Source organism: Acinonyx jubatus, chromosome D3, assembly GCF_027475565.1.
Source record: "Acinonyx jubatus isolate Ajub_Pintada_27869175 chromosome D3, VMU_Ajub_asm_v1.0, whole genome shotgun sequence".
Taxonomy (NCBI): Eukaryota; Metazoa; Chordata; class Mammalia; order Carnivora; family Felidae; genus Acinonyx; species Acinonyx jubatus.
Window position 1 is genome coordinate 4,561,103 of NC_069392.1, and position 21,215 is coordinate 4,582,317.

General features: G+C 49.9%; 1 long non-coding RNA gene across 1 annotated transcript; it reads right to left on the reverse strand.

The window, feature by feature from the left end:
* Positions 1-16,276: 16,276 nt before the first annotated feature.
* Positions 16,277-18,866, reverse strand: LOC128312382 (uncharacterized). The gene is made up of 3 exons (XR_008291622.1): positions 18,759-18,866; positions 18,496-18,546; positions 16,277-18,401 (listed from the first exon to the last, which is right to left on the reverse strand). It is a non-coding gene; the product is annotated as an uncharacterized LOC128312382 (long non-coding RNA).
* Between the last annotated feature and the right edge of the window lie 2,349 nt (positions 18,867-21,215).

Genomic DNA, 21,215 nt, shown 5'->3' on the forward strand with positions numbered 1-21,215 from the left:
TTCGGCTACAAGCACACTTGTGGTACACCAGTAGCCCTCTTACACAGTCCTGGGTGGTGAAGTGCAAAGTGGGGAAGTTCACGTTCAAGGTATGGTGCGGAGCTGACATGTCTCCTACCTCTGAAATGTATTGCAACCCCAAGGTTTTCTTTGGTTACACATACCCCCTTTGATCCAGGGAAGCATCAACATTAGGGTACAATCTATATAATGAGAAACAGATTGTGTCGTTCATCCCAGTAAAACTGTCACACTAGAGAAAAATATCGATGTGGATTTCTTAACAAAATGCATCTGAGAGTATATATATATATATATATATACAGGAATATATATATATATACAGGAATATATATATATACAGGAATATATATATACAGGAATATATATATATATATATACAGGAATATATATATATACAGGAATATATATATACAGGAATATATATATATACAGGAATATATATATACAGGAATATATATATATATACAGGAATATATATATATACAGGAATATATATATACAGGAATATATATATATATATATATATATACAGGAATATATATATATATACAGGAATATATATATATACAGGAATATATATATATATATATATATATATACAGGAATATATATATATACAGGAATATATATATATATACACAGGAATATATATATATATATACAGGAATATATATATATACACACAGGAATATATATATATATATACAGGAATATATATATACACACACAGGAATATATATATATATATACACACACAGGAATATATATATATATATATATAGAGAGAGAGAGAGAGGAATAGGGGCACCTGGGTGGCTCAGTCAGGTGAATGTCTGACTTCAGATCAGGTCATGATCTCATGGTTCATGGGTTCGAGCCCTGCATCAGGCTCTCTGCTGTCAGCACAGAGCCCACTTCGGATCCTCTGTCCCCTTTTCTCTGTGCCTCCCCCCCTCATGTTCTCTCCCTCAAAATAAGTACACATTAAAAAGTTTTTAAGATCATATACAGGAATAAAAACAATGTAGTCATGTGGTCAGCACTAACACTGCTAATAATTAAACCCACTGGCAGGATTTTGGACACAGATTTAGTCTACACTAATCATATCTTTAAATACCAGTATTTATGCCAAAAACTAACGTTTCATTGTGCAGTGCTCAGTGACTAGAAACACATCGCTGAAGCCTGTGCAAAAGGTCTTCCCCCCACCTATCCTAATGATTAGCAAGCATGTACGTCCCTTTGGCTACTTGAAAGCGAGGGGCAAAACTGCTCTGAGGTTTTTAAAGCCATAGACTGGCCTTAAGAACCAATCATGGTTTTGGACCATGTACCAGCAATAACGCTTCCATCACAAAATCTTTTTCAGGGAATGTCCACCCTCACAGCTCAATCGTTACACATGTCAGGCTGGAGATGATTCACCTCTATCTGCTTTTGATTTTTTTTCCAGACTGTTCCCAAATGGAGTTCCCAAGGTGTTATGTTTTTGTTGTTACATTGTATGGAGGTACCTCATTGTGACCGACTGGTTGATGAGGTTATTGAAATGGCGACAATATCAATTGCCATGGCAACAAAAACATCAACCCGTGGTCTGATTTATCCGACGGGTGCTGAAATCTTTTACGGCTCTTGGAAGCTCAGACACAGTGCAAATTAAGCATTTAGATGTGCGGAGAGATGGGAATCCAGATGGCCTTCCACTCTGCCTGGTGTGGAATCACTGGGAGCGGTCAGTAAGGAATAGCCCTGGAGATCTCCTTTGAACCGCCGGGGAGTCAAAAAACCCGAGCGAGTGCACAGTGACTTTACCTGCATGGCGCACCTCCGAGTCTGTCACAAACAGACTGCATTCTGAGAACTGATTGTACGAGAAAGGAAAGTCCCCACCAGAGAAAATGCTGTCCTCCTTCACTTGTGCGTTTCTTTGTCTCACCCACACCGGTGACATCTTTGTCTCCTGGTAATTAATATGAATCAAAGCAGAGTGAGAAGGCAGACACCAAACGAAGGGAATATCACCAGCACCACGGACAAAATATATAGCTAAAGATATGTGAGGGAAATATATGAGGCACCGGCAGAATATGCTTTATCTTGTCCTGGTTTGACAGGCACATAAATCATTTCTTGTTGCTTCCTTCATCCAAAACCAAGAGCTAAAAATATGATGTGGCACCTGTGTTCTTAAACAGTGTTTTATGAAGGCAGTGGCTTTAAGGGAACAGTGTATTTTTGGTTGAGCATACTGTGCTGTCCCTCGAGACAACAGAAAACTTGAGAGAGTCTAGATTTTGATGCCAATTGAAAAGGCTTTTCTAGAGAACGTCCTGAGTTCAATCTTCTCTGTAGGTGATCGTGGACAAGGTTATGATATACATATAAGTTATTCACACGAATCCCCTGTCCCCAGAATATACCCTGTGTCAGCCCTCCAAGTCTTCTTGTCCTCCGAGAACTGGGAAAATGAAAATTCAAAATGTCAAACACTGTTGGTCCTAAAACACACAAATGCTCAAATCTTGTAGGCGGGGATTTTTTTTTTTTTTTTTTTAAGGGATCTGATTCCTCTCAAAGGAGAAACCTCAGAGCGATAGTCTATGGGAAGGACTCGTGCACTCATCAAATACGTTTTGCACTCCTGATACGGGTCAATGCTCTTCTAGATGTGGGATTTAGAAGTAAACAAACCCCAGTCTCTGCCTTCACAGTGCCTGCATTCTTGTTGAGAACGTCATAGCAGAGATAGGGGAATATTCCGGGTTATGAGAGATAGAGAGTCGAGGGCAATTCCAAGGATTTTGGCCCGAGCCAACGGCGTGAATGATGGCACCATTCAATGAGTTCAAGAAAACAGTAGGACACATGGCAGGGATGGAGATTAATTTTGGATTGTGTTCAATTTGAGAAATATTTTACACATTTCATGAGAGATGTTAAACGCAGGCTTGGGTGTAAGGCTCTGGAGTTAGAGGGCCTCAGGCTGTCCACACGCGTCTGAGAGGCACTTGTGTACGGACGGTGCTGGAAGCCACAGGACTCAGTGCAGTCACCTCGGGAAGGAGTGGAGGAGGAGAGGTCCAGGACTGAGCCTTGAGACTCCCGAGCACCAGAAGTAAGGAATGGATTGAAGTTACTTTCAAAAAATGAGGAGAGACCCAAGGGCAACGCGTGTTCCCAGAGTGGGATAGATCAGATGTGACTGATGGCAGGGGAGTTCGATGCATCGGTGACACACGGGTGAGTGTGGACAGGGGCCAGCGCAAGGGGGCGGAGGGAAGCAACAGGCATGGAAATGGCGTCTCATTTGGGCAAATAATCACACTTTCTGTGGACTATGGAGTCACCAAAAAGTGGCGAAATAGCAAGAACATGGAAGGAGCAAACAGGTGACAAGACCCGTCAGACTGACGTACAAGCTCCCCTTGCGTGCACCGCCATTCCACTTGTGATCACATCTTTTAAAATATGGCCCATGTGGTGGAATTGCATTTTTGAAATATGAACCCACGTATTAAGCTTGTCTCGTGGCTCCTCCTTACACTCAGGAAGGAGCTAGAACATTCTATGTGCGTTGCTTCAGGGTAAGTGGGACATACACTTACAAAAGTGTTCTCCTGCCTTTTGCACTTAAAAAGTCTAAACTTGGGGCTCCTGGGTGGCTCAGTCAATTAAGCGTCCGACTTCGGCCCAAGTCACGATCTCGCGGTTCGTGGGTTCGAGCCCCGCGTCGGGCTCTGGGCTGACAGCTCGGAGCCTGGAGCCTGCTTCGGATTCCGTGTCTCCCTCTCTCTCTGCCCCTCCCCAGCTTGCTCTCTGTCTGTCTCTCAAAAATAAATAGACATTAAAAGTTTTTAAATAAATAAAAAGTCTAAACTCTCCGTGGGAGACGTAAAGAAGATAATGAAGGAAATTTGGAAGAATGCATATTGGGTCAAAACAAACCCTTTACCCCTCCCTCCTTATGCCACCAAGAAAACAAAAGAAAATGAAACCAAACCTCTGATCAGGGATTCTGGAACTTGGGGAAGCAGACACACACATTAGCGATCTCTGAGGAGCATGGGACGTTACAGGTCACCAGACCTCAGGCAGGGCTGTGGGGCCCGCCTCGATCCCTCGCTCCAGGGAAGAACGAGATTCCAGAGTGGCCTGGCTGCTTGGTGTGTCTAGAAAGACAGACCAGGGGAAATATTAAAGACTTCCACCATGGCCCAGAGACTCAGAGGAGCAGTGGATAAATTATTCTCCAACTCGGGGCGCCTGAGTGGCTCAGCGGGTTGAGTGTCTGACTTCCGCTCAGGGCATGATCTCACAGTTCATGAGTTCAAACCCCGCATTGGGCCGTATGCTTGCAGTGGAAAGCCTGCTTGGGATTCTCTCTCTGCCTCTCTCTCTGCCCCTCCCCCACTTGTGCTCGCTCTCTCTCTCTCAAAAATAAACAAATAAACTTCAAAAAATTATTCTCCAACAGACAGTAGGGGCAGAGAAATAGTGTCTGCTGTGAGCGGCAGGCTGCCTGACAGAAGGCCAACAGAGAGACGTGTCGTGTCCACGAAGACCCTGGGAGGTCGAGAGGAGAAAGCCAGACCCAGAAGTTGAGTTGATGCCTCAGCAATGAGCCCCGGGGGCCAGAATCCACACGCAGACCAGGACTTCTCCGTCGATGCCGTTTGTAGGGACCACGTAAAGATTTCACAAGACCGTGCACGGGGGCCCTTTAAAAGGTTCATGGGGCACCTTGAGAGCACACGTAATGTCAGCTCTTCTTCCAGACGGGCCTTGTCACCCCCCTCCTCACTGCCGCCCTGCTGGATGGGGAGGGGGCCAAGGTCCAGCTGCAGACAGCCTAGGTCCCAGAGAAATGAGCCCAAAGCCGTGTTCCAGCGCTGCGAGAGAAGGTAGATTCCCCACCGCCATTATCACTTACGAGCACCGGGTGCCCACTGGACACCACGTGAGCTTTTATCTAAAACACAATTGGGGCGCCTGGGTGGCGCAGTCAGTTAAGCGTCCGACTTCAGCCAGGTCACGATCTCGCGGTCCGCGAGTTCGAGCCCCGCGTCGGGCTCTGGGCGGATGGCTCAGAGCCTGGAGCCTGTTTCCGATTCTGTGTCTCCCTCTCTCTCTGCCCCTCCCCCGTTCATGCTCTGTCTCTCTCTGTCCCAAAAATAAATAAACGTTGAAAAAAAATAATAAAACACAATGTCGGCTCGAGAGTGATATTTTGAGACTCCCGCCTCGGTCCAAATGGTGAAAACCCAAATATCTCTGTTTTGCCTTCCTAGGTCAGTTCAGCACATAACACCCAATAAGCAGACACAAACTCTCCCCCAATGTACCCTCCTCCTCTTTTAAGAAATGCTCAACAACATCCTTTTTAAAAGTCTTTTTTTAATATTTAATTTTTTGAGAGAGAGAGAGAGAGAGAGAGAGGGGATCCCAAGCAGGCTCTGTGCTGTCAGCGCAGATGCGAGGCTCGAACCCACGAACCATGAGATCATGACCTGAGCCATCAAGAGTCGGCCCCTTAACCGACTGAGCCCCGCAGGTGCCCGGCCAACAACATTCTACGAGAAGAAGAGAAACGTAACTCTGTGTCGAGCTCTTGGGGGAAAACAGCCCTTCTGGAAAAATCAGCCTTTTTCTCGGTGCCATGATTGAGATCCATGACCTGAATGGAGAGAGAGGCGGCGGGGCGAGGGGTTTCTGGGCAGGCTTTCTATGCAGGAGGAGGCCATGAGGCTTTTGAGGCAGGAATGGGCTTTCACTACATGGCGGCGTGGGGAGGGGAAGTTGCTGGAAAAGCCTGTGGCTGGGGCATGGGCTCTTCTCGTAAACGTGTCCCTCTGGCTGAGGCCCGAGTTGGGGCGTTCTTGCCCAAGAGGGCAGAGCCGCTGGTCACCGGAGCTCTGGCCTCAGAACCCGGAAGGGCGGGCCACCTGCTCCCCACGTGAGTGGTGACGGCAGGCACACGGCCGACTCTGAGTCGGAAGGCGGATCTCAGCCCTTGAACCGCAGCCTCGGGAGCCTCTTCCTGAGTGAGGGGCAGGGCCCAGGCCACGGTTAGCGTCAGCAACACGGGCCCGTGGTGTGGCACCTGCAGGCCCTTTCCCTTCACCTCCTCGTCCCCAGGGATCAACGCCGTCCCCTCTGTGGGACGCCAATATTGCAATTAAACGCCGACACCCGGCGAGGGGTCAAAGGAGCAAGGTTTGTACCTAGAAGAAAAGCTTCCTGCCTAGAAATCCAGCTCCCACCTGCTGTGATTGGAGTCAAAAAAAAAAAAAAACAAAAAAAGGAAATGTTCAGTCCGGGGAAACCTGGAGCTTTCAATGCATACACAGAGATGAGCATAAACGTGTAAATAGCCCCTGAGAGAGAATCGGAATCCACATTCACGTGGCAGTCACACTGGGGGCAGAGATCCAGGGCGGGTCTGACCCGAGGAGGGCTCGGAAAGGATTCGGGCTTCCTTCGGCAACAAACGGTCTAAGCACAGCTGGGGTGTTTGTACCCGGGTCTCGAGAACCTCCTCATCTGAGTCCTGCTCTGCAGTCTCCTTGCAGACCCTGGACAGACACACCCGATGCCCTTCCCGTCCCTTTCCTTATTGCTCCTGAGAGCCAGAGATGACTTCTGGGGTCCGGACCGAAGAAGCATATTGTGGAGGCTCCAGATACATCCATCATCTGGTCAGAATAAATAGCTCCCAGTCCTGGATGGGCACTTCACGGCCCAAAGTGCTCACGGAAATACATGAAATGGAATTGTCAGCGTGCTAATAAACCGTCCCCAAAAAGGCCAAAGAGCAACAAGGCTGGCATGGACCCACCGTGTTCCCATATGCCACCAGTAAGAGTCAGCTGGCCTGCCTGCTTCCTGGAGGGATGCACTGTTCTAGAAGCATCACGGCCCCTGGTCTCGTCACAGAACCAGGATTAGCTGTCTTTATGCATGTGGTGACCACTGCATGGCCAAGGACAAAGCCAGATCCCCTTCAGTCTAAAGAAGGCCATTGCCCCGGTTCTGGGTCTGACCCGTTACCACTGGCCATCGGTCTGATGCTAGGCAAACTCCTTAACCTCCTGACACCTCAGTTACTTGTCGACAAATAAAGTTACTTATCGATAAACTTATCATGGCAGGACCCCCCCCCCGCCGCCCCTGCACACAGGGGTGCTGTGAGTACGAGAGACGGTTTAGTGCGAGTGTCACCCAGAGTCAGGAAATGACAAATGTTCAGTTGAACGTAGGCGTTCATCTGACCATGATTCTGGCCGTTACAGAACAGTATCGGGTGGCCCAAGACACAGGGGATCTGGAGTCAGGCTTCCTTTTTTTTTTTTCTTAATATTTATTTATTTTTGAGAGAGAGAGAGACAGAGTGTGAGCAGGGCAGGGGCACGCGTGGATCAGAGGAAAGAGACCTGCCCGTCCGTTCCTCACGGCTCCCTGTCGCCCAAAACCCCGGCCGTCCTGCCCGGGCCACCGATTCCTCCCTCGTCGCTTCATAGTGAGTCTCTCGCAAGGTCCGCACCTCGAAGACATCTATCCTCGCGCCCTCTGCTTTGCTACGGGAAGTGAACTCCCTTGAAGGAAACATACACGAGGGAAAAGAAAAAGGAATCTACAGAGGCAGTGCTTGGGTTCGTGTCTCCCCAGTTGCCCCCTTGCTGCAAATCTCTGCCACACCTCTAGCAGCCCTCCCCGGGGGGTGGGGTGGGGGGCACGTTTATGTGGTCGGGGCGCTCAGGGCTCCCTGGGAATCTGCATTTTCGGCACACTGGCGGGCATGATCACACGTCGCGGAACGAGGGGTGCGTTTCTGGACGAGCCGGGGACCTGACTTGGTTCTAACTAAAGCAGTCAACTTAAGGACACGCTGTGTTTCCGTCTCAGGGCTCTGTGTCAGGACTTCCACGGAAGCACGGGGATGCTCCTCGGGGTGACGCAAACGCAAAAGGGAAGTCAACACGTCCCTCACCCTCATCTTGGTTTCCAAGGCTCCAGGGAGGAAATTGACGCTCTGGTGCTCCCCAGACTGAAGGACGCAGAGAGCGTCCGTCCTTTGAGCTGAGCAGAGAGAACGTTGGGGCGTGTTTGCTTGGGTTTTGCCGCCGAAGCGAAGCCGTGCCCGCGACCGAGGGGCTGGCTCTGGGGCAGAAGACACAATATCGCTGTCTCCTGCACGGGGCTCAGAGGCGGCAAATTTCATCGCCGCCCCAGGCAGGCCCGGGGCGGCGATGAAATTACAGGCAGAGTTCAGGGTGCTTCTCAGGACACAGAATAACGCGGAGGTCCCCTGGAGACAAAACTGTGAACCGGTCTGAACAGTAGCCGCTGGGCTCCCCTGGGTCCTACTCTAAATAATGCCAATGATTTTTAGATAGGTATTAGATCTCTCTCTCTCCCTCTCTCTTCCTTATCCCTCTAAAAAATTTTGCCAGCTAAATGGTAGAGTATTTTTCATTACGCTGAACATGAGCCCAGGGGTCACACACACGTCGGATCTTTTTTTGAGGGGCCAATGTCACATGGACAGACGGGACATCGTCCTCTGTCAACACTGTGATGTTCCTGAAGAAGGGAGGGGGAGAGGCGGGCTTTCTCGCACAGAAGAGCTCCCCACGACTGGCACTCTTCCTGTCTTCTGGTTCCACGCACAGTGACGCTGCGTGACCTCCATGGCGGAGAGTGAGCATCTCGCATCTGGGTACGGCTGTGCTGAGCTGCCGGGGAAGGCAGCAGAATTCTCGGAGCCCAGGACAGCCACCCAGCGGGGACGGTGCTGGAGGACCGAGCATCTTCTGAGAAGGGGTCTGGCGGAGGGGGACAGGGACTCGGCCGCTGCAAGATCCGCCTTCCAGGACGGTGTCCCTTCTCGTGGTGGGACGTCCGTTCTCACCGCAAAGCCGCGTCGCTCCCAACTTGCCGTCGCTGTTGTTGACCAGCGGGTCGGTGGTGGCCGGGCTCACTATCTGCATGGGCCCTTCCCAGACAGGCCGTCCCCACGTTTTAATGGGGGTAAGTCTGTAAAGGCAGTGAATTTTCTTCAGGCTCACTTCGGAGTCGGGAACGTTCTCAGGAATCCCCTGAAGACCAGCGGCAAAGCCGGCTGCCCCTGGCGGTGGTAACTCACTTCCCTGGGGAGTAAAGCCCTCGGCTCCTCTGTCTCCACGGGACCCCGTGGCGGCCGCAAAGCAGGGACAATTGACAGTTGATGACGACCCCACCTCCCGATACAGCTCTCACGAGTGGAGGATCAGGGTCTCATCCCAGGGATATTGGATATTTACATTTAGCGAAGCTGGTCCTGAGACCTGTTTTTACCCAATACTCATGTTATCACATTAAATGAATACATACGATCTAAATAAAGTCACTCTACCTAAGGCGGGTGGACTTTGGATTAAACCTGAAATGTTAGCAGTTGACCGTCTGATTACAGAGCCATTCCACCATCTTGAAAATGGCACCATTCAGCAAGAGGAGACACAGTATAAAGAATGGATTATGACAGGGGCACCTGGGGGGCTCCGTAGTGGGTTAAGCGTCCAACTTCAGCTCGGGTCACGATCTCACAGTTTGTGAGTTCAAGCCGCACATCGGGCTCTGTGCCGACAGCTGGGAGCCTGGAGCCTGCTTCGGATCCTGTGTCTGCCCCTCCCCTGGCTTGTGCTCTCTCTCTCTCTCTCGCAAAAATAAATAAATACACGTTTTAAAAAAGAATAAATTATAACAGAAAACGTTGCGCTTATTTCAATGACTCTCAGGGCAGAACAGGCGGAAATGTTTTCATTCCGGGGGGGATCACTGGATTGCGGGAATTCTCTCCAACTTGGCCAAAGTTAGAAGGTTGGCGAAGCATATGAACACTTGGTGGAAGAAGGGAGCTGAACTTCTTCTGATCACTCGAAGATGCTAATTTGTCTCCTGTTTAATTGGTCACTTCATCAGAATTAAGCGACCAAGGTGGTGTCCAAAGACAAAGTGACATGTTTTCGGCGTCCCCTTTTCCTACCGAGGCAAGAGTCACTCCAGGCTTGTGTGACCTACAGCATCAGACAGGGGGCCCCCTATCTCCTTCGTCCTTGTCCCTTCCCGGCCGCAGCTGAATAAGGTTCTCTGATCCCACATGAACAGAGAGGATAAGGTGTGGAGAGGGAGCCCACACGTTTACTTCCAACCAGTGCCTTCCTATCTTTCCCTTAATTAAATAATTAGTTCCTTGAACTCGGCCAAGACCAGCCCTGGATTATCTAAGGAGTGGCCCCCTGCCCCAGGCTGGGGGTGGTTTTATCACTGCGATTCGGACGCCAGGCCCTCGTTCCTGCAAGGACGGGAGGTCCGAGTACCCGGACCAAGAAGAGGGTTTGCCCCCCACCCCGTCTCCCCACCGCTCTCTTTGTCTTTTAAGCTGTGTGCTCAAGTTTCCCCCTTCAACCACCTACCCCCACCCCCGACGTCTTCTTCCATCTATAAACCTGGGGACAAATAAAAATTTTGCATTTCATTTTAACGTCGCCGCGGTAAAGTGTTCTCGTAGCGTTGCAAACGGTGGGCAGACAATAAAAATGGTATTTCCGAGCCAGGCTAGAGTGTTGCCCCAAAGAGAAGAAATTGTTTCTTAAATTGCTTCCATATTTTACTTGTTTTCACAGTAGAGCAAAACACGACACAGAGAACGATTTACCCGGCCCTTGAACATCCTGTCCCTTCCCTCTAAAATGTGTGTTCCCCCGGGTTTCAATTTGGATCACACGATGGCCCGAAATTACTTTCCAATTTCACCTTCCAGTGGCGCATGTGACGAGCGTCTGATGCTTCAAGCCACTTCCCTTCTCTGGGGGCCACCTGGTCTCTTCAGGGGACATGGCCCTTCCCTGGACCCCATCCGTCCGGCTCTGTGGGCCAGCACCGCCCCAGAGCGCAGGGAGGCACCAGCTCCAGACGCCCACGAGGCTGGGTGCACGGGCCACGGTGGCCACTTCAGGGACAAGCCTCCAGGTCGCTGGGTCCCACGTGGGACTGGCACTGGGATTCTGGAGGAGATGCCATCTCCTCACCCCAGTTTCTTAGCTCCCGGGATGGATGTCCTTCCTGCCGGTGGCCTGCTTGTCCCCACGTGGGGATGGCCTGTCTGAGAAGGGCCCATGCAGAAGAGCGGGAAGATAGGAGGCAGGTGCTGCAGGGGGCCAGCTGGGTCCTGGCCCCCCAGACTCCTTCTGCTCTCTGCTGTCCAGCAGCCCCCGCGGGAGCCCGCACGAGCTCCCCCAGCCTGGTGAAATCTCCGCCGTTCTTCCCCCAAACACATGCCCTTCTGTGGCTCCCGTGGCTGCACCAGGGGACCCCTCCCCGGACACGCCAGGGGGCTCCTCGGCCACCGGGCACTGAGTCACAGGGGCTGGGGGCTGGCGGAGTGTGGTCTACACCTGCAGCCTCCTACACGCGGTGTGCGCACAGCTCCGAGGCCGCCACGTGACTTCCTTTATCGCCACTGCCGTCCCCAGGGCCCGTGCCGCAACATATCCCCCTCCCCCTTTCCCCGGGCTCCCTGCAAGCGATCGCCTCCCTGACCTTCGTCGCCAGGCGGGACGGGCGCCGCTCTCCGTGGGCAAGGTTGCTAGGGGATGGGCGACAGGCGTGTGGGGTGTCCCGGGTACCCCAGGGGGATAAAAAGGATGTGAAAGCCCCACCTTTTTGTCCTTTCTGACCTCACCATTCTGTGATTTTAAGAGTCTTCCGATGGCCGTCCCCAGTCTCTGAAGGCGGTCACGGCCGACAGAGCACGGGGCTACAGGCATCCTTGGCAAAACGCTTCCCATTACGGCCGGCCGTGAGGACTGCTCTCCTGCACTGGTCCCCAAACACTCACCTCAAGAGAGAAAGAGCAGGGACCGGCAGACAGCCCAACAGGCCCTCGGAGGAAGGTACCCAAGCCTGGCCCACCAGGACTCTCAAGGGACCTCAGCCAGAGGCCCAGCCTCGGTCCTGTGTCACATGACTCTCATGCCCTGGCTGTGCAACCTTGGGCAAGTTACTCGACCTCTCTGTCCTCCTTTCTAATCCGCAAATGGAGATGACAATAACACCCATCCATTGGGTGGTGGTGACGAGTTAATGAGTTATTTATATTGTTTCTGCCTGTCATCTTTACCCAGTTGCTTAGAAATGATTTTAGGCGGGGTCCCTGGGTGGCTCAGTCATGATCTCACGGCTCATGAGTTCGAGCCCCACGTCGGGCTCTGTGCTGACAGCTCGGAGCCTGGCACCTGCTTCAGGTTCTGTGTCTCCCCCTCTCTCTGCCCCTCCCCTGCTCCCTCTTTCTCTCTCTCACTCTCAAAAATAAATAAACATTTAAAAAGACTTGGAAATGGTTTTAGGCTTTACATTTAGATCTGTGATTCACTTTACGGTTTCATATGGGGTAAGGTAAGGGTTGAGGGACATGATGCGCGTCCAATGGTTCCAGAACGATGTGTGGAAAGGCCATCCTTTGTACTCAATTTTCCTCTATCGACCGGCCTGCACATTCTTCTGCAGATACCGCTGTCTCGATAATTACAGCCTCATAATAAATTGTATAATCAGATAGTGTGGGTGCTCTGACTCTGTTCTTTAAAGAAAAATTTGGGAGGGGGGCTCTCCAAATTTTTGGTTTTGCCTTTTAAAATACATTTTAGACGCATTTTATCAACCTCTCAGGAAAATGCTGCTGATGTATGAGTTGTGTCGCACAGAACCCACGGACCCTGTCGGGGAGAATGGATGGCAAGGTGGGATGTGGAAATATGCCCCCGTTTTTTTAGGGTTTCATCTCTTCTGTTGGTCAGTGCTTCGAGCTCTCAGCTTGCAGAAACGGCTGCTGTTTCCCAGATTTACACCTAGGGATCTCGTGAGTCTGTGCCGTTGTAAAGGGTATCGTCCAATTTCAGTTCCCCACGGCCATTGCCGGAATGAGGAAGGACGCTTGGTCTTTGCATAATGATCTTACATGCGATGACCGCATTAAACTCGCTGGGACGTTCAGCAGCTTTCTGCAGATTCTTTGGCATTTTCTGTGAAATCAGTCCTGCTGCTTGTTCTCACGAGGATGTACGCAGGCTCAGCCTTTCAGGTTGATTAATCTAATGTATCTCATTAATATTTTTACAAGCCACCAAAACCACGCTCACAAGGATATTTATCGCAGCATCATTTGCAGAAAAACATCGTCAGAGCAAGTGTTTGTGCAAGGCAATATTAGCCATTCGGTAGACACGATGAATATTCATTTGTATAGTAACCATGACCTCTTTCTTTCAGTGAACGGGTATTTATTGAGGAGCTACTAGGAGCCAGGAGTCTGGAATCAAGGCCACTGCCCTGTATCCTATTATCAATTTCCATCTGATTCTCTCTCTTTTGGAGCTCGTCCCGTAAAGGGAAGGAGATGACCACAAGCAGTTAGCAAAGAAACAGACACACTAACCCGAGGAAGAGACGGGCCGTGGCAAAAACCGTAGAGTGACCTGGCAGAGCGTGACTGTGGAGGGCCAACCCCATTTGTACCCTTATCGTCTTGCAAGCCCCTCGTGGCGGGGTGGGTGTCCGTATCTTATTACCATTTACGGAAGGTAACAAATATCGTGTAATATTTGATTATTTGTTTTTTTTTAAACTCATATCACTTTTTCACTTTTTAAGTTTATTTATTTATTTATAAGACAGACAAAGCAGGGGACGGGCAGACAGAGAGGGAGAGAGAGAATCCCCAGCAGGCTTTGCGCCCTCAGCACACAGACTGACGTGGGGCTCAGACTCAGGAACCGCGAGATCATGACCCGAGCCAACAATCGAGAATCAGACGCTTAACCGACCAAGCCACCCAGGCGCCCCAAGTCAGGTAACATTTTAAAGGCTTACATACTGGGGTGCCTGGGTGGCTCGGTCGGCAGAGTGGGCGACTCTTGATCTTGGGGTCACGAGTTCGAGCCCCACATTGGGTGTACTGATCACTTAAAATAAGTAAATAAAATCTAAAAAACAAAATCAAACAAATGCCTATAAATTAATGTTTTCTCCAACACACACTCCCAAGTAGAATGATCTATTGAGATGAAGTCAAGTGATCGCGCGTGAGGCCTTACCCGTGCTTCAGACCTGGACACATGTCCCCTCTCTGCCTTCCTTCTCTCCCAGCCCCGGAATAAGCATTAGACACTTGAGCAGCCTAGCCGTGGCTCAAATTGGGTCACTTTCTGCCAAAGAGATATAATTTCAGAATTGCTGATTGAAACCAGAATCTAAAGGAGAGTAAGTCATTACTAAAAGAAAACCGTAACATCTTTACTCAGAACATGAAGGTCATAGAGCAAGGTCTTTCCTTGAACGTCTGTCCGTGACTGATTCATAGACGAGGCCCTAGGAGCCTGGGCCTCTTCCCGTTACAACCTGCAGAGGCAGGAAGGGAATAAATGTGATCATTTATCCTGTTATCAATTTCCATTGCACCATCGCCCTATTATTCAGCGTGGCACGCCGGCTTCAGAAGCACCCCTGCCATCAATTAACAGTGAATTATTTATATCAGCAGCTGCTGCAAAGAGTTTCCCAGATGCTGTTTCGTAGGAGACATGGAGGACGTTTCAGATTTTGCCCCAGGCCCGTGTACCGAACCAAATTCGATATCCAAATGGAGGGGACTTTTTTTTCCTTTCTCCACATACAAATGTATGCTCACACACGGGGTCCCCCTTCATGGAAAACGGAAGTTTTGGTCCTGGCCGGCTAACTTCCGCCGTCAGCTTGCAAGACAAGACTCTTAACTTGCAACCAGCTTCTGCCCGACGTGTAAACTCAAGTGGAACCATCGGGATATGTGGAGGTGTCGAGATCTATTGTGAGGGATATGCTCACACAATCGTGGAGACAGGGAAGTCCCACCATCAGCCGTCCCCAAGCCGGAGAACCAGGTTCAAATTCGGTCCAAATCCGAAGACCTGAGAGCCAGAAGACCCGCGTCCGAGGACAGGAGACGATGGACGTCCCAGCTCAGACAGAGAGAAAATTGGCCCTTTCTCTGCCTTTTGATTCTATGCTGGCCCTCGAAGGACTGGACGATGCCCCCCACCCCAGTGAGGGTGATCCACACTCAGTCTACTGGCTCAAACACTCATCACTTCCAGAAACATCCAAAGAGACACCCGAAAATCTGCGTCTCCAGCAAGTTCCCAGGCGATGCTGACGCTGCTGGTCTAGGAACCAAACTTTGAGACCCACTGCTCAAAACAAATTCTCGGTGCATAGTAGGTGCTTAATAAATATTTGTTAAATTAGTAAAGGCGTGAACGCTGTGGGTTATCTCCCGCTTCTTGACAAAGCCCCGGGGCACACCCAACGGCGTGCCCTCAACCCAGGACATCTTTTCCATGGATCTCAGTTCAGATCGCACAGGCCTTGGGGAGCCCGGACTTTGTTCCCAGGGCCCGGGTGAACCCCTCCCCTGCAAAGGCACTTTTAATCTCAGCCATTGCAAATCATTCGACTGCAAACGGTTAGAGCTGAGTTTAGTCTTTTTAATGCCATCATCAAGGTTCCCCTCAAGGAGGACTTGCTTTTTTATGTTCCAAGAGGAATATCATCACCCCGCTCATAATAATGAAAAACAAGAAACATTCTAAACACCCAACAATAGAGTAATAGTTAAGTAAATGATGGTGTAGCCATATGTTGGAGTATCATTCAGCCATAAAAATTATGTTTACACAGATTGTTTTAATAGCTGCTGTAAAATGGTTTTTATATAATACTATAAAGAATAACGCTGGAATAATAGTCTCCTTGAAAGCTTGCTTCGGCCGGGGTAGGTGCAGACAACTTTGCTCTGTAGGCTCACACACAAAAGCCATTGCAGCTGCTAACACGCGTGTTTTACAGCTCGGTTTTGTAATGGGAGGGGGCAGCTTGGTGAGACGCAGCGTCGACAGGAGAGAGACAGAGCAACGGATTTTCGTTTCCGTACTTGAAGGAGAAGGGACTGGGGCGCCTGGGTGGCACAGTCGGTTAAGCGTCCGACTTCAGCCAGGTCACGATCTCGCGGTGCGTGAGTTCGAGCCCCGCGTCAGGCTCTGGGCTGATGGCTCGGAGCCTGGAGCCTGTTTCCGATTCTGTGTCTCCCTCTCTCTCTGCCCCTCCCCCGTTCATGCTCTGTCTCTCTCTGTCCCAAAAATAAATAAACGTTGAAAAAAAAAAAAAAGAAAGAGAAGGGACCGATTTTATAATAATACAGAAATAATAGTTAACCCTCAGCGGTAACCATGTGCTGAACACAGCACGGCTCTAAGATCTATGCGTGTATTAATTACATTTCATTTATTCGGGGATCCCATTATTTCAAGAAAGCAAATGGGACAGTTTTTACGAAACACTCTGTGTAGCTGGGGGAGCACGCGAGGCTCCTAGTCGTCAACGTGGTCACGCAAATGTGCTCGGTAAAGGCAAAGATCCCTCCCCGTGAGGGTTATATGCTGGTAGGAAAAAAAAAAAGATAGTAAGTAAGCACATTATAAGGGATACTAGAAAGTGGCAAATGTTATAAAAAAAAATAGGAGGTAAGGCTGGGCAAAGAGCTTAGAGCATGTAGGTGATTTTAAATAACAGGAAAGAGCTAACAGAACACGGTGGCCCCCACAAAAAAAATTATAGTTGTTATCTCTGGGAGGTAGGATTATGGGTAATTCTATTTTATTTCAGACTGGTTTTATAAATAATCCACAGCACGCTATACTGAGAACTCACTCTCTGAGAATAACGTTTTCCAGTGAAACCACAAGCCAAAGAGAAATAGAAACGGTTAGTGTTATCTGGGCACAGATCATGGATCTAGCACTTACTGCTGAACCACTGTGAGCAGCAAACATTTTCTCCTCTGGAACAAGGGGAACTATTTAAAGATGAAATGATGTAACGTGTGTATCAGTGAGAAATACGTTTGGTTAGAGGTAATACAACCTGACCGCTGTAGTCTCAATAATAAATAGGTTGTATTTTCATGTAGACATCTATTTTCATCAGAGGCCTCTAGCAAGGTGTCTAGGAGCAGATGACTCTGGCGTTGCCTCAAGGGCCCAGTGATGTCTGGGCCAAGAGTTTTTATGTTGAGGCCCTGGACTCATGTTCACAAAGTGGCTGCTGCAGCCCTAGCCATCAGAGCTGTGTCCGAGACAAAAAAGAAGGAGGAAGCCAGAACAGGAAGCGATCATCGGCAAATCCAACGCTTTTACAAAACGTTTACCAAAGAGTTCTGCTTCTGCCTCATTGGCTAAAATTCGGCCGCTGCAACTGAAAGGTGACGACAGGGAAGGGAGTTAGATAACGGATGTTGCATTACCCGATAACCACTTTTTCCAATCTGAGGACAAAGGCACTGTACCTGCCCCCCAGGTGGCAATCAGCTATTTCTTGGGTTACCTTTGCTTTTAAGAAAGACGGTCTTGGGGTGCTGTCTCCTTTAGGTGTCCCCAAGGTGGCCTGTTACCAACACGATTCCCCAGTCATCAACGCTCGGCGATGGCTAGGTGTTGCTCCACAGGCTTGCCCTCCGGTTCTCCTGAGCTGGCCCCTTCCCAGCCACGCCCAGCCGCCCTGCTAAGCCGGGAATCGAAGGACAGATACATCTGGGATTAACTTCCTCAAAGCCAAATGGTTAGTGAGGGTGACGCAGGGCCACCCCTCGGCCCGGAGGTGGAAGGACCTCACATGTGGAGTCATTCTTCCCCCTCCCCTCACCCGGATGCAAGGAGACCCCGCCGAGAAAGCCCCACAACCTCTGTCACCCAGACCCGTAAACAGCGGCGAGGACAGACCCCACAGCAGCCTGCAGACTCACGACCAGCTGGTACCCCGTCCTTGGAGCCAGCCGGGTCCACACCAGCATCTCTCCTGCCTGGACCGTTACGAGGGCCCCTCACTGCCTCCCTGCCCCCTCTCGTGTCTCATGTCTCTGCCAGAGCATCTCTGTTGCACAGCAAATCAGCCGTGCCACTCTCCCACCTCGAGGCCCCCGACCACGTTCCTCTTTATTAAATGAAGACGCCAGCATCGTGGTGTCAGGCGCCCGGCAGGACGGTCTGATATCTGCACGTGTTGTGAAATGTCCGCCTCGACGACCGCAGCCCACATCTGTCAGCCAACACGCTTACGGAAACGCCTCCTTGGCACGAGGACTTTTAGGACCTACGTCCTGGGCAACTTTCAAACACACGAGACAGTGTTGTTCCCTGCAGGGACCATGCTGCACTCGGTTCCCCGGGAGAGCTTCGTCTCGTGACTGGCAGCTTGTACCTTCGGCCCATTCTTGATATACTTCTCTCTACGTACTCTGGGTTCTAAGTGCAGGGGGAGAATTAGCTCGGGGTGAAGGGTGCAGAAGGGTTCACTGTCCCCACCGTCCACCCTGATCCAAACCTCTGCTCACCGTACCTTCCAGCACAATACTGTCATATGTCACCCTGTGCCTTGAGCATAACCAGCCTGCTGCCCAAGTCAAGAAATGATCAAAACAAAACGAAAAACATTTCCATGTGTAGAATGTGTATATAAAGAATCCCCAGAGTGGCCCTGAGGCCCTGGGTGCCCCCTCCCCCCCCCACCCAGCTTCCCTCGCCCTTCAGTGGTGCCCCACCCCCCTTCCTCCCTGTGCACAGTCACTGAGGCTGTTCATCGGATGCAAAGCCACCTCCCACCTCCAAGAAAGGGGATCTCGTGTTCAGACGCCCCCGGGTGATGAGGTCTGAGACCCCGGCGGGGCACACGGACTTGCTGGGCGTCGCTGATAGACTCGCAGGAGAAAGCCGAATCCGGGGGGACGTCGGTTGGGGGCGGGTTCCGGAAGACGCACGCGGGTCCCGGGCGGGACCAGTGGCCATTGCCAGTGCCGGGCACCGAGAGCCGGGGAGCCCCACGTTTTCTCAGCAATTCGTCAAGGTTGGCAACGAGCGAGGCCCGGATGCTGATGAGGCTGGACGCGCCCAGAGGTGAAGGGGCCCCGGGCTGGACCTCGTCTTCTCCGCAGACACCTGCCTCCGCGGCGGACCCGGGGCGCCCCTCGGCCCTTCTCCACCTGCCCCCAGGATGCAAGGGAGGAATAGATGTGCATCTCCCTGCGCAGGGAGCCGGAAAGGGGCTTTCTGAGCGACCTCATCTGGAAGGGAGCTCTTTGATAACACGGAGCGCTGTGTCCCTGGGCAGGGCCTGGATGCTGACGGCGAGGCCTCATGCCTATCGCCTTCACCCCTCTGCCAGCCAAGGGGCGGAAGGAACCCTCTGCAGGAAACCAGGTGTTGGTTCATTTCCGCAGCCGTCCAACTAGTATTTATTCAGCAGCTATTAGCTGATAGACAGTGGGACCATAGCAATGACCAAAGTGGATGGAACCTGCCTTCCTGGAGATTAGTTCTTGTGGGACGTATAGAAAGGGAAATGGGCGAACAAAATCCTTGAATCGTACTCCCTGTCCCCAAATGAAAGGTGGACAAGGAAGACAGAAGACACAGAGATAAAGAGTAACTCCAGCAAACGTATTGAGAGGAGGCTCTTCCTTAAAAACAGAGCAGGTGCTCGGGGTGCCTGGGGAGCTCAGTCAGCCTCCCACCTTGGCTCAGGTCATGATCTCCTGGTCTGTGGGTTCCAGCCCGTGTTAGGCTCTGTGCTGACAGAGCCTGCTTGGGAGTCTGTGTCTTCCTCTCTCTCTGCCGCTCACCCACTCATGCTCTGTCTCTCTCTGTCTCTCAATAATAAATAAACATTAAAAATTAAAAAAAAAAAACAAACAGGTGCTCAAAGAGCCTCGGGGGCTTAGACAATCACTCAGAGGCTTGACCTAAATTGTGAACTGGCCTCCAGACTTTCAGATTACTCTTTCTGGAACTTCAGATGCCATTTAGTTAGAACTCAAATGGCGATTTCTGTTTGGAATATCAGTTTGAGTCACATGGTCATACATTTCTGCCCATGACACACAGATCTGGGGAAGGAATCAGGAGAGAATTAGTAAGTCAATAAATTATTGGGGACAACTGGACAAATCATCATTTATTGAACATTCATAAATTCTAAGAGCCGTGACTTAAAATTATGAATTTTAAATTCCTTCTGCTCTGCAAAATCAAGCATTATTATTTTCATTTTACAAATAATAAAGCACAGGCTGGGGTGAGAGAGCTCACCTCAGAGGTTGTAAGTGGTCTATTGGCCAAATCCGACCCAGACATTTTTGGCTTTTTGATCCTGTAGTGTTTAAAAAAAAAAAAAAAAGGATTCATTATCAAAATTTCAAATGCATGGGACCTCCTATTTAAAAGCTCATTTCTCAGGGCACCTGGGTAGCTCAGCTGGTTAAGCCTCCGACTTCGGCTCAGGTCATGATCCCGCACTACATGGGTTCAAGCCCCATGTTGGGCTCAGTGCTAACAGCTCAGAGCCTGGCACCTGCTTCGGATTCTGTGTCTCCCTCTCTCTCTGCCCCTCCCCTGCTCGTGTTCTGTCTCTGTCTCCGTTTCTCAAAAATAAATAAACATTAAAAAATTCTTGTTGCGAATTTTTGCATCCATATTCATCAGGGATATTGGCCTGTCATTCTCTTTTGTTGCTAGGTCTCTGTCTGGTTTGGGAATCAAGGTAATGCTGGCTTCATAGAATGAGTCTTGACATTTTCCTTCCTTTTCTATTTTTTGGAACAGTTTGAGAGGGAGAGGTATTATCTCTGCTTTAAATGTCTGATAGAATTCCCCAGGGAAGCCATCTGGTCCTGGACTTTCATTTGGTGGGAGATTTTTGATAACTGATTCAATTTCTTTGCTGGTTATGGGTCTGTTCAAGTTTTCTTTCTTCCTGTTTGAGTTTTGGAAGTCTGTGGGTGCTTAGGAATTTGTCCATTTCTTCCAGGTTTTCCAGTTTGTTGGCATACAATTTTTCATGATAATCCCTGATAATTGCTTGTATTTCTGAGAGATTGGCTGTAATAATTCCATTTTCATTCGTGATTTTATCTGTTTTGGTCCTCACCCTTTTCTTTTTGAGAAGCCTGGATAGAGGTTTATCAATTTTGTTTATTTAAAAAAAAAAAAAAAACAACTCTTGGTTTCATTGATCTGCCCTACAGTATTTTTAGATTCTATATTTTTTTATTTCTGCTCTGATCT